This window comes from Triticum aestivum, chromosome 3A (assembly GCF_018294505.1).
Source record: "Triticum aestivum cultivar Chinese Spring chromosome 3A, IWGSC CS RefSeq v2.1, whole genome shotgun sequence".
Taxonomy (NCBI): domain Eukaryota; kingdom Viridiplantae; phylum Streptophyta; class Magnoliopsida; order Poales; family Poaceae; genus Triticum; species Triticum aestivum.
In genome coordinates, this window is record NC_057800.1 from 140,340,491 (window position 1) to 140,350,333 (window position 9,843).

Sequence of the window (9,843 nt, forward strand, 5' to 3'; positions counted from 1 at the left end):
CGCACTTTCCTATTTTGGATCCAAGTTGGCACTGATGATGAACTGCTTGGATGAGTCACCATGCACAAAATCAACCGTTTTGGTGTCATGAGCTGACTTGAATTTCAACACTGGTTCATGCTCCGTTGTTGGTTTCTTTAAAGAAGTCATGTCTGCTGGGTCAACATTATCTTTATAAAACTTTAACTCCTCTGTTGCACAAATAGACTCAGCATAAGCGGCATCTCCTTCTTCACACTCCAGAGCTATTTTCCGGCTTCCATGTACTATAATGGTGCATTTATAACCCGGCATCTTGAGCTGTAGATATACATAACACGGTCGAGCCATGAACTTGGCGTAAGCCGGCCGTCCAAACAGAGCATGATATGGGCTTTTGATCTTAACCACCTCAAAAGTTAACTTCTCAGCCCTGGAATCATATTCATACCCAAAGGCTACTTCCAGTTCAATCTTTCCAACTAGGTATGCCGACTTGCCAGGCACAACACCGTGAAAAACAGTATTTGATTGCTTAAGACTCTTATCAACCAATCCCATCCGACGGAACGTCTCATAGTAGAGGATGTTGATGCTACTGCCTCCATCCATGAGCACTTTAGTGAATTTATATCCACCAACCTGAGGTGCCACTACCAAGGCTAAGTGACCCGGATTATCAACCCGGGGAGGATGATCTTCTCTGCTCCACACAATAGGCTGTTCAGACCACCTCAAATAACGTGGAATCGCCGGCTCAACGGCATTAACTGCCCTCTTATGAAGCTTCTAGTCCCTCTTGCACAAACTAGTGGTAAATACATGGTATTGCCCACTGTTCAACTGTTTTGGGTTGCTCTGATATCCGAACTGTTGCTGCTGATTACCTTGGTCGGGTTGTGGATTATAACCTCCCTAGTTACTCGTCTGGCCTTGACCGTGAAAACCGCCTCCACCTGAACCGGCGCCCGGGCCATGAAAGCCGCCTCCGCCTGAACCGGCGCCAGGCCCGTGACTTTCATCAAATGCGTTTGAATTTTTGAATGCCTTCATGATTGTACAGTCCTTCCATAGATGGGTGGCTGGCTTCTCCCGGGTGCCGTGTCTTGGACAAGGTTCATTCAATAGTTGCTCGAGGGTGGGACCTGACCTGCCTGACCGAGGGAGTTGCCTACCCTTACGCCGTTGATTGTTGCCCTGTGCATTGGTGTTAGCCACAAATTCGTCAGTCTTATGTTTATTACTTCCTTGATTTGCTGGGTTATGCTGGTGACCCTTGCCGTTGCCGTTCTTCTTTCCCTTCCCTGTTTTTTCTTCATCAGACACGGGGTCCTTGGTACTATCAGAATCAACATACTTGACGAGAGCCGCCATCAGCTGGCCCATGTCATTGCAGTCACGCTTGAGCCACCCCAGCTTATGCTTCAGAGGTTCAAAACGGCAATTTTTCTCCAACATTAAGACTGCCGAGCCGGCATCCATCTTATCAGACGAGTGTATTATCTCCTTGACCCGGCGCACCCAATGGGTTGTGAACTCCCCTTCCTCTTGCTTACAATTAGTCAGGTCCATGATTGACATAGGCTGCTTACATGTGTCTTTGAAGTTCTGAATGAACCGGGCCTTCAACTCCGCCCATGATCCGATGGAATTGGGTGGCAACCCTTTCTACCAAGTGCGAGCCGTTCCATCCAACATCATGGTGAAGTACTTAGCCATTGCTGCATCACTGACCTCCAACAACTCCATTCCCATCTCATAACTCTCAATCCATGCTCCAGGCTGCAAATCGGCCATGTAGTTAGGCACTTTATGAGGCCCCTTAAAGTCTTTAGGTAAGCGCTCATTTCGTATAGCCGGCACCAGGCAAGGAACACCTCCAGTCCTTGTGGCTACTCCTGCCTCAACAGAGGTTGTTGGATACGATAGAAAAGTTTGATGAGCCGCCTGCTCAGCTGCTAGTTGAACCACCCGCTCAGCCTCTTGTCGGATCCTCTCCTGATCCGCTAAATTAAGGGCTCCAGCCTGCATCGGCTCATGCCTGCGCGGTTGGTTACGGCGTTGAGCGTTGCTTGACATATCAGCTGAGTTCATATGCCTGCTATAGCTCGGGCTCCGGCTCGGGCGAGGGGTTGAATGAATTCTTTCTCGACTGTAAGAGTACGCATCTTGCTGCGCCAGATCCGTCTGAAGAAGTTCTCTCACCCTTCGTGTTTCGATTGCTGTCGGAGAATCGCCTTCCATCGGGAGAGCCGCCAAATGAGCCGATGCAGCAATGAGGTTTTCCAAAGGATTGGAGAAGTGACTCGGTGGTGTTGGCGCATAATGAGGCGGAGCGGTATGCATGTGAGGCGGTTCCATGGCCCGCGGCTGAACCGGTGCTCCAGGTGTCGTGATCCGATTTGCCTCCGGCGGGTTACTTGGACCGGCCCCGGGTGTATGGAAAAGGTTCCTAGGATCGAGCGTCAAAGGTAGACGTGACTGAGTTTTCTGATGCCTTCTCCTCATGACCTTGTTTGATGCGTTCAGATCCACCGAGAGCCGGAAAGTCTCCGCTTGAAGCTGCTGAGCACGAGCGTCCAAGGCCGCCCGCTTTGCGGCCATCCTGACCTCTTCTGCTGCTAAATTTTCCTTGGCCTGTGCCATCTCTTCGCGTACCCGTGCCACCTCTGCGTCATGCTGAGCTTTATCCACCGGCTCTACCACGGCAGTCAACAGAGCCGTCAGCTTATCCATGAGGTCCATTAGCATCTGAGCCGGGGGGCACGTGGGGTCTCCTGACCTGGCCACTGCCGATCCGGTGGTCGTTGCTGCTGCAGCCGTGGAGTTCTGACCAGATTGAGTGCCTGCCATGAAGACTCCAGCTTGATTCGGCGGCTCGAAGGGGTCCGGAATACTGCTGCCATCGGAACAGCCCCCGAGCATGCCATCTTGCAGTTGGTACAAAGAATTCGTCTCGCCTGTTGATGACGTAGCGTCAGAACAGATGGCCGTCTCACCGCCATCCACTGATCCTTCCGAGTATTCTCCTCCATGGATGCAACCCACAAAGGCACGCTTTACAGTGGGCCGGGCCCGGGCGGGTCTCGCGCGCTGAGCCGTCTCGGTGATGTCGGTGCAGACGTCCGACTCAGGGCCCGATTCGCCGATCCGGCCGATGAAGACATGAATCCTGCCGAAGGGGACCCGGTACCCGTACTCAAATGAGCCGGCCTCGGGGCCCCAGCCTTCGTCATTGATGTAGAGCTTGCCGCGATGACTCTTGGACATCCGGCCCACAGCGTATCCCTTGAGCCCTTCAAAGTTGCCCTTCAAGAACTCAAATCCACCGTGCGCTGACCCCACGGTGGGCGCCAACTATCATGGAATTGTCATGGCAAATGTCCTAGCAAAAGGACTTAGTCGTAGGGCCATCGCAACTAGGAAGCTTAAAGGGGTTAATCGGTACAAAGGACACAAGAGGTTTTATTCTAGTTCGGCCCCTTACAATGAAGGTAAAAGCCTACGTCTAGTTGTGTTGGAATTGCTGGGGTTTTGATCACCAAGAGGCTAATCTGCCGGCTTGGTTATCGATCTCTTGTTTCTTGCCCTAAGCCGCCACTGGGTCGTCCCCTTATATACACGGGTTGACGCCTGGCGTCCTACGGAGTCCCGGCCGGCTCATAAAACATGTCCGGCTCGGTGACTTCTTTTATATGCCTTTCTTTACAAGTCTTTCCTTACATTTTACAATATTGGGCCTTAAGCCGCCTCTGGGCTTAGGCCTTCTATAAGCCTTAATAAACTATCGCCTTGAATGTTACTGGGCTTCCTTTGTGACCCGCCATCGGGGATGACCCGGCCCCTCCTGGGCGGGTCATACCTGGTAGCTATATCCCCAACACAAACCTTGGGAAAATAACTTCCTTAAGCATTTTAATAGAGGTGTTGTGATCAGCACTACTGGTTGGAAGAGCTTCTACCCATTTAGTAACATAATCAACAACAACCAAAATATGTGTATACCCACTAGAGGAAGGAAAAGGTCCCATGTAATCAAATCCCCAAACATCAAATGGTTCAACATCAAGTGAATAATTCATAGGCATTTCTTGACGCTTACCGATATTACCTATTCTTTGGCATTCATCACAAGATAAGACAAACTTACCGGCATCCTTGAAGAGAGTAAGCCAATAAAATCCAGATTGCAATACCTTGTGAGCAATTCTATCTCCAGCATGATGCCCTCCATAAGCTTCAGAGTGACATTTCCATAGGATTTGTCCCTGTTCATGCTCAGGTACACAACGTCTAATAATACAATCTACTCCTTCTTTATAAAGATGTGGGTCATCCCAAAAGTAATGTCTTAAATCATAGAAGAATTTTTCTTTTGTTGATATATAAAACTAGGTGGTAAATATTTAGCAACAATGTAATTAGCATAGTTGGCATACCAATGAGTGTTGTGAGCAACATTTATTACAACTAATTGCTCATCAGGAAAACTATCATCAATAGGTAGTGGGTCATCAAGCACATTTTCAAGCCTAGACAAGTTATCAGCTACGGGGTTCTCAACTCCTTTTCTATTCATGATATATAAATCAAATTCTTGTAGCAAGAGAACCCATTGAATAAGTATAGATTTAGCATCTTTATTTTGCATAAGATATTTAATAGCAACATGATTGGTGTGAACAATTACTTTTGAATCAACAATGTAAGGTCTGAATTTATCACAAGCAAACACCACTACTAAGAATTCTTTTTTAGTAGTAGCATAATTTGGTTGAGCATTGTCTAGAGTTTTACTAGCATAATGAATAACATTCAGTTTCTTATCAGCTCTTTGTCCTAGAACAACACCAACAACATAATCACTAGCATCACACATAATTTCAAAAGGCAAATTCCAATCAGGTGGTTGAACAATAGGTGCAGAAATTAAGGCTTTCTTGAGGGTTTCAAAGGATTCTAAACAATCATCATCAAAAACAAAAGGAATGCCCTTTTGCAAAAGATTCGTAAGAGGCCTAGAAATTTTAGAAAAGTCTTTGATAAATCTCCTATAGAAACCAACATGACCTAGGAAACTATGAATACCTTTGATATCTTTAGGACATGACATTTTCTCAATTGCATCAACCTTAGCTTTGTCCACTTCAATACCTCTTTCAGAAATTTTATGGCCCAAGACAATGCATTCATTAACCATAAAGTGGCACTTCTCCCAATTCAAGACAAGATTTGTTTGTTCACATCTCTGCATAACTTGGTCAAGATTTCTTAAACAATCATCAAAAGACTTCCCATAAACAGAGAAATCATCCATGAAAACGTCAACAATCTTTTCACAGAAGTCAGAGAATATAGCAGTCATACATCTTTGAAAGGTAGCAGGTGCATTGCATAAACCAAAAGGCATACGTCTATAAGCATAAGTTCCAAAGGGACAAGTAAAAGTGGTCTTTTCTTGATCAGGTTGGGAAACAGGTATTTGTGATAAACCAGAATATCCATCACGGAAGCAAAAATGTGTGTGCTTAGATAATCTTTCTAGGATTTGATCAATAAAAGGCAGAGGGTAATGATCTTTTCTAGTTGCTTTGTTTAATTTTCTAAAATCAATTACCATTTTGTAACCTATAACAATTCTTTGTGCAATAAGTTCATTCTTATCATTAGGAACAATAGTAATACCTCCCTTTTTAGGGACACAATGAACAGGACTTGCCCATCTACTATCAGCTATAGGATAGATTATACCTACTTCTAGAAGTTTTAAGATTTCCGTTCTTACCACTTCCTTCATTTTTGGATTTAACTGACATTGGTGATCAACAACGGGTTTAGCATCAGGTTCCATATTAATTTTGTGCTGACATAGAGTGGGACAAATGCCCTTTAAATCATCAAGAGTATATCCAATAGCAGCTCAGTGCTTCTTTAGAACTTTCTATAATCTTTCTTCTTCATGTTTTGAAAGGTTAGCACTAATAATAACAGGATATATCTTCTTCTCATCAAGATAAGCATATTTCAAAGTGTCGGGCAATTGTATTAATTCGAATACAGGATCACCTTTAGGTGGAGGGGGACCTCCTAGAGTTTCAATATGCATATTGTGTTTAAGAAGAGGACGTTGTTGAAAGAAAATCTTATCTATTTCATTTCTTTCATGCATATGTAAATCATTTTCATGGTCTAGCAAATATTGTTCTAAAGGATTAGTAGGTGGTATAGCAATAGAAGCAAGACCAATTAATTCATCTTTACTAAGAAATTCTTTTTCATGAAGTTTTCTACTAAACTTGGAAAAATTAAACTCATGAGACCCATCACCAAAACTAACACCGATAGTTTGTTTCTCATAGTCTATTCTAGCATTAACGGTGTTCAAGAAAGGTCTACCAAAGATAATGGGACAGAAGTCATCTTGTGGGGAACCAAGAACAAGAAAATTAGTAGGGTATTTTATTTTCCCACACAAGACTTCAACATCTCTAACAATCCCAAATAGTGATATAGTGTCTGTATTAGCAAGTTTAATAGTAACATCTATGTCTTCTATCTCTGTGGGTGCTATGTCATTCATGATTTCTTGATATAAGGAATAAGGAATAGCACTCACGCTAGCACCTATGTCACATAAAACATGATAACAGTGATCTCCTATTTTAACTAAGACAACGGGCATGCCAACAACAGGTCTATGTTTATCCTTTTTATCAGGTTTGGCAATTCTAGCAGCTTCTTCACAGAAATAAATAACATGCCAATCTACATTTTCTTCCAAGAGATCCTCAACCATAGCAATACTAGGTTCTCTTTTAATTTGCTCTTCAGGTTTAGGTGTTTTAATATAGCTTTTATTGACCACAGTTGAAACTTTAGCATGTTCCTTTATCCTAACAGGGAAAGGTGGTTTCTCAATATAAGCAGTAGGAACAACTGGATCAACATTATAAATTACAGTTTCTTCTTTAACTGGTACCGGTTCTTTAATTTCTTCTTTAATAGGTGGGTGATATTTAAACCACTTCTCTTTAGGGAGATCAACATGAGTAGCAAATGATTCACAAAAGGAGGCTACTATCTCAGAGTCAAGTCCATATTTAGTGCTAAACTTGGTATTCATAAAAGATTCAACACAATCATACTTAAGTTTAATACCTGACTCTTTACCTTCGTTGAGTTCCCAATCTTCAGAGTTGCATTTAATTCTTTCCAAAAGATCCCACTGGAATTCAATAGTCTTCTTCATAAAAGAACTAGCACAAGAAGTATCAAGCATGGTTTGATCATTATGAGAAATCCGAGCATAAAAATTCTGAATAATAATTTATCTGGAGAGCTCATGATTGGGGCATGAGTTTAACATTGATTTCAACCTCCCCCAAGCTAGAGCGATACTTTCTCCTTCACAAGGCCCAAAATTATATATATAATTCCGATCACGATGAACTAGATGCGTAGGATATTTTTTTTGATGGAACTCCAATGTCAATTGATTCCAATTCCAAGATCCAATGTCATCGCATAGCCTATACCATGCCAATGCTTTTCCCTTCAAAGATAAAGGGAAAACTTTCTTCATAACTTCATCTCTGGGTAAACCTGCAAGCTTGAACAATCCACAAATTTGTTCTACATATATCAAGTGCATATCAGGATGTTCGGTTTCGTCTCCTGCAAAAGGATTAGCTAGCTGTCGTTCTATCATACCCGTAGGAATTTCATATTCAATATTTTCAGTAGGTGCAGTAGGTTGAGGGGTAGCTAATTGTGGTTCCGGTCGAGGTGAAAATGTTGGGGAACGTAGTAATTTCAAAATTTTCCTACGCACACGCAAGATCATGGTGATGCATAGCAACGAGAGGGGAGAGTGTAGTCTACGTACCCTCGTAGACCGACAGTGGAAGCGTTAGCACAACGCGGTTGATGTAGTCGTATGTCTTCATGGCCCGACCGATCAACCACCGAAACTATGGCACCTCTGAGTTCTAGCACACGTTCAACTCGATGACGATCCCCGGACTCCGATCTAGCAAAGTGTCGGGGAAGAGTTCCGTCAGCACGACGGCGTGGTGACGATCTTGATGTTCTACCATCGCAGGGCTTCGCCTAAGGACCGCTACAATATTATCGAGGATTATGGTGGAGGGGGGCACCGCACACGGCTAAGAGAACGATCACGAAGATCAACTTGTGTGTCTAGAGGTGCCCCCCTGCCCCCATATATAATGGAGCAAGGGGGAGGAGGCCGGCCCTAGGAGGGGCGCGCCAGGGAGTAGGATTCCTACTCCTAGTTGGAGTAGGTTTCCTCCTTTCCTAGTCCAACTAGGAGAAGGGGGGAAAGGGGGGAAGAGGGGAAGGAAGGGAGAGAGGGGCCGCGCCCAAAACCCCTTGTCCAATTCGGACTGGGCTTGGGAGGGGCGCGCGCCACCTCCTGGTCCTTCCCACTAAGGCCCATTAAGGCCCATTGCTTCTTCCTCGTATTCCCGTAACTCCCCGGTACCTCCGAAAATACCCGAATCACTCGGAACCTTTCCGATGTCCGAATATAGTCGTCCAATATATCGATCTTTACGTCTCAACCATTTCGAGACTCCTCGTCATGTCCCCGATCTCATCCGGGACTCCGAACTCCTTCGGTACATCAAAACTCATAAACTCATAATATAACTGTCATCGAAACCTTAAGCGTGCGGACCCTACGGGTTCGAGAACAATGTAGACATGACCGAGACACGTCTCCGGTCAATAACCAATAGCGGAACCTGAATGCTCATATTGGCTCCCACATATTCTACGAAGATCTTTATCAGTCAGACCGCATAACAACATACGTTGTTCCCTTTGTCATCGGTATTTTACTTGCCCGAGATTCGATCGTCGGTATCTCAATACCTATTTCAATCTTGTTACCGGCAAGTCTCTTTACTCGTTTCGTAATACATCATCTCGCAATTAACTCATTAGTTGCAATGCTTGCAAGGCTTATGTGATGTGCATTACCGAGAGGGCCCAGAGATACCTCTCCGACAATCTGAGTGACAAATCCTAATCTTAAAATACGCCAACCCAACATGTACCTTTGGAGACACCTGTAGAGCTCCTTTATAATCACCCAGTTACGTTGTGACGTTTGGTAGCACACAAAGTGTTCCTCCGGCAAACGGGAATTGCATAATCTCATAGTCATAGGAACATGTATAAGTCATGAAGAAAGCAATAACAACATACTAAACGATCGGGTGCTAAGCTAATGGGATGGGTCATGTCAATCACATCATTCTCCTAATGATGTGATCCCGTTAATCAAATGACAACTCATGTCTATGGCTAGGAAACATAACCATCTTTGATCAACTGGCTAGTCAAGTAGAGGCATACTAGTGACACTCTGTCTGTCTATGTATTCACACATGTATTATGTTTCCGGTTAATACAATTCTAGCATGAATAATAAACATTTATCATGATATAAGGAAATAAATAATAACTTTATTATTGCCTCTAGGGCATATTTCCTTCAGTCTCCCACTTGCACTAGAGTCAATAATCTAGTTCACATCGCCATGTGATTTAACATCAATAGTTCACATCTTTATGTGGTTAACACCCATAGTTCACATCCACATGTGACCAACACCCAAAGGGTTTACTAGAGTCAGTAATCAAGTTCACATTGCTATGTCATTAACACCCAAAGAGTACTAAGGTGTGATCATGTTTTGTTTGTGAGATAATTTTAGTCAACGGGTCTGTCATATTCAGATCTGTAAGTATTTTGCAAATTTCTATGTCTACAATGCTCTGCACGGAGCTACTTTAGCTAATTGCTCCCACTTTCAATATGTATCCAGATGAAGACTT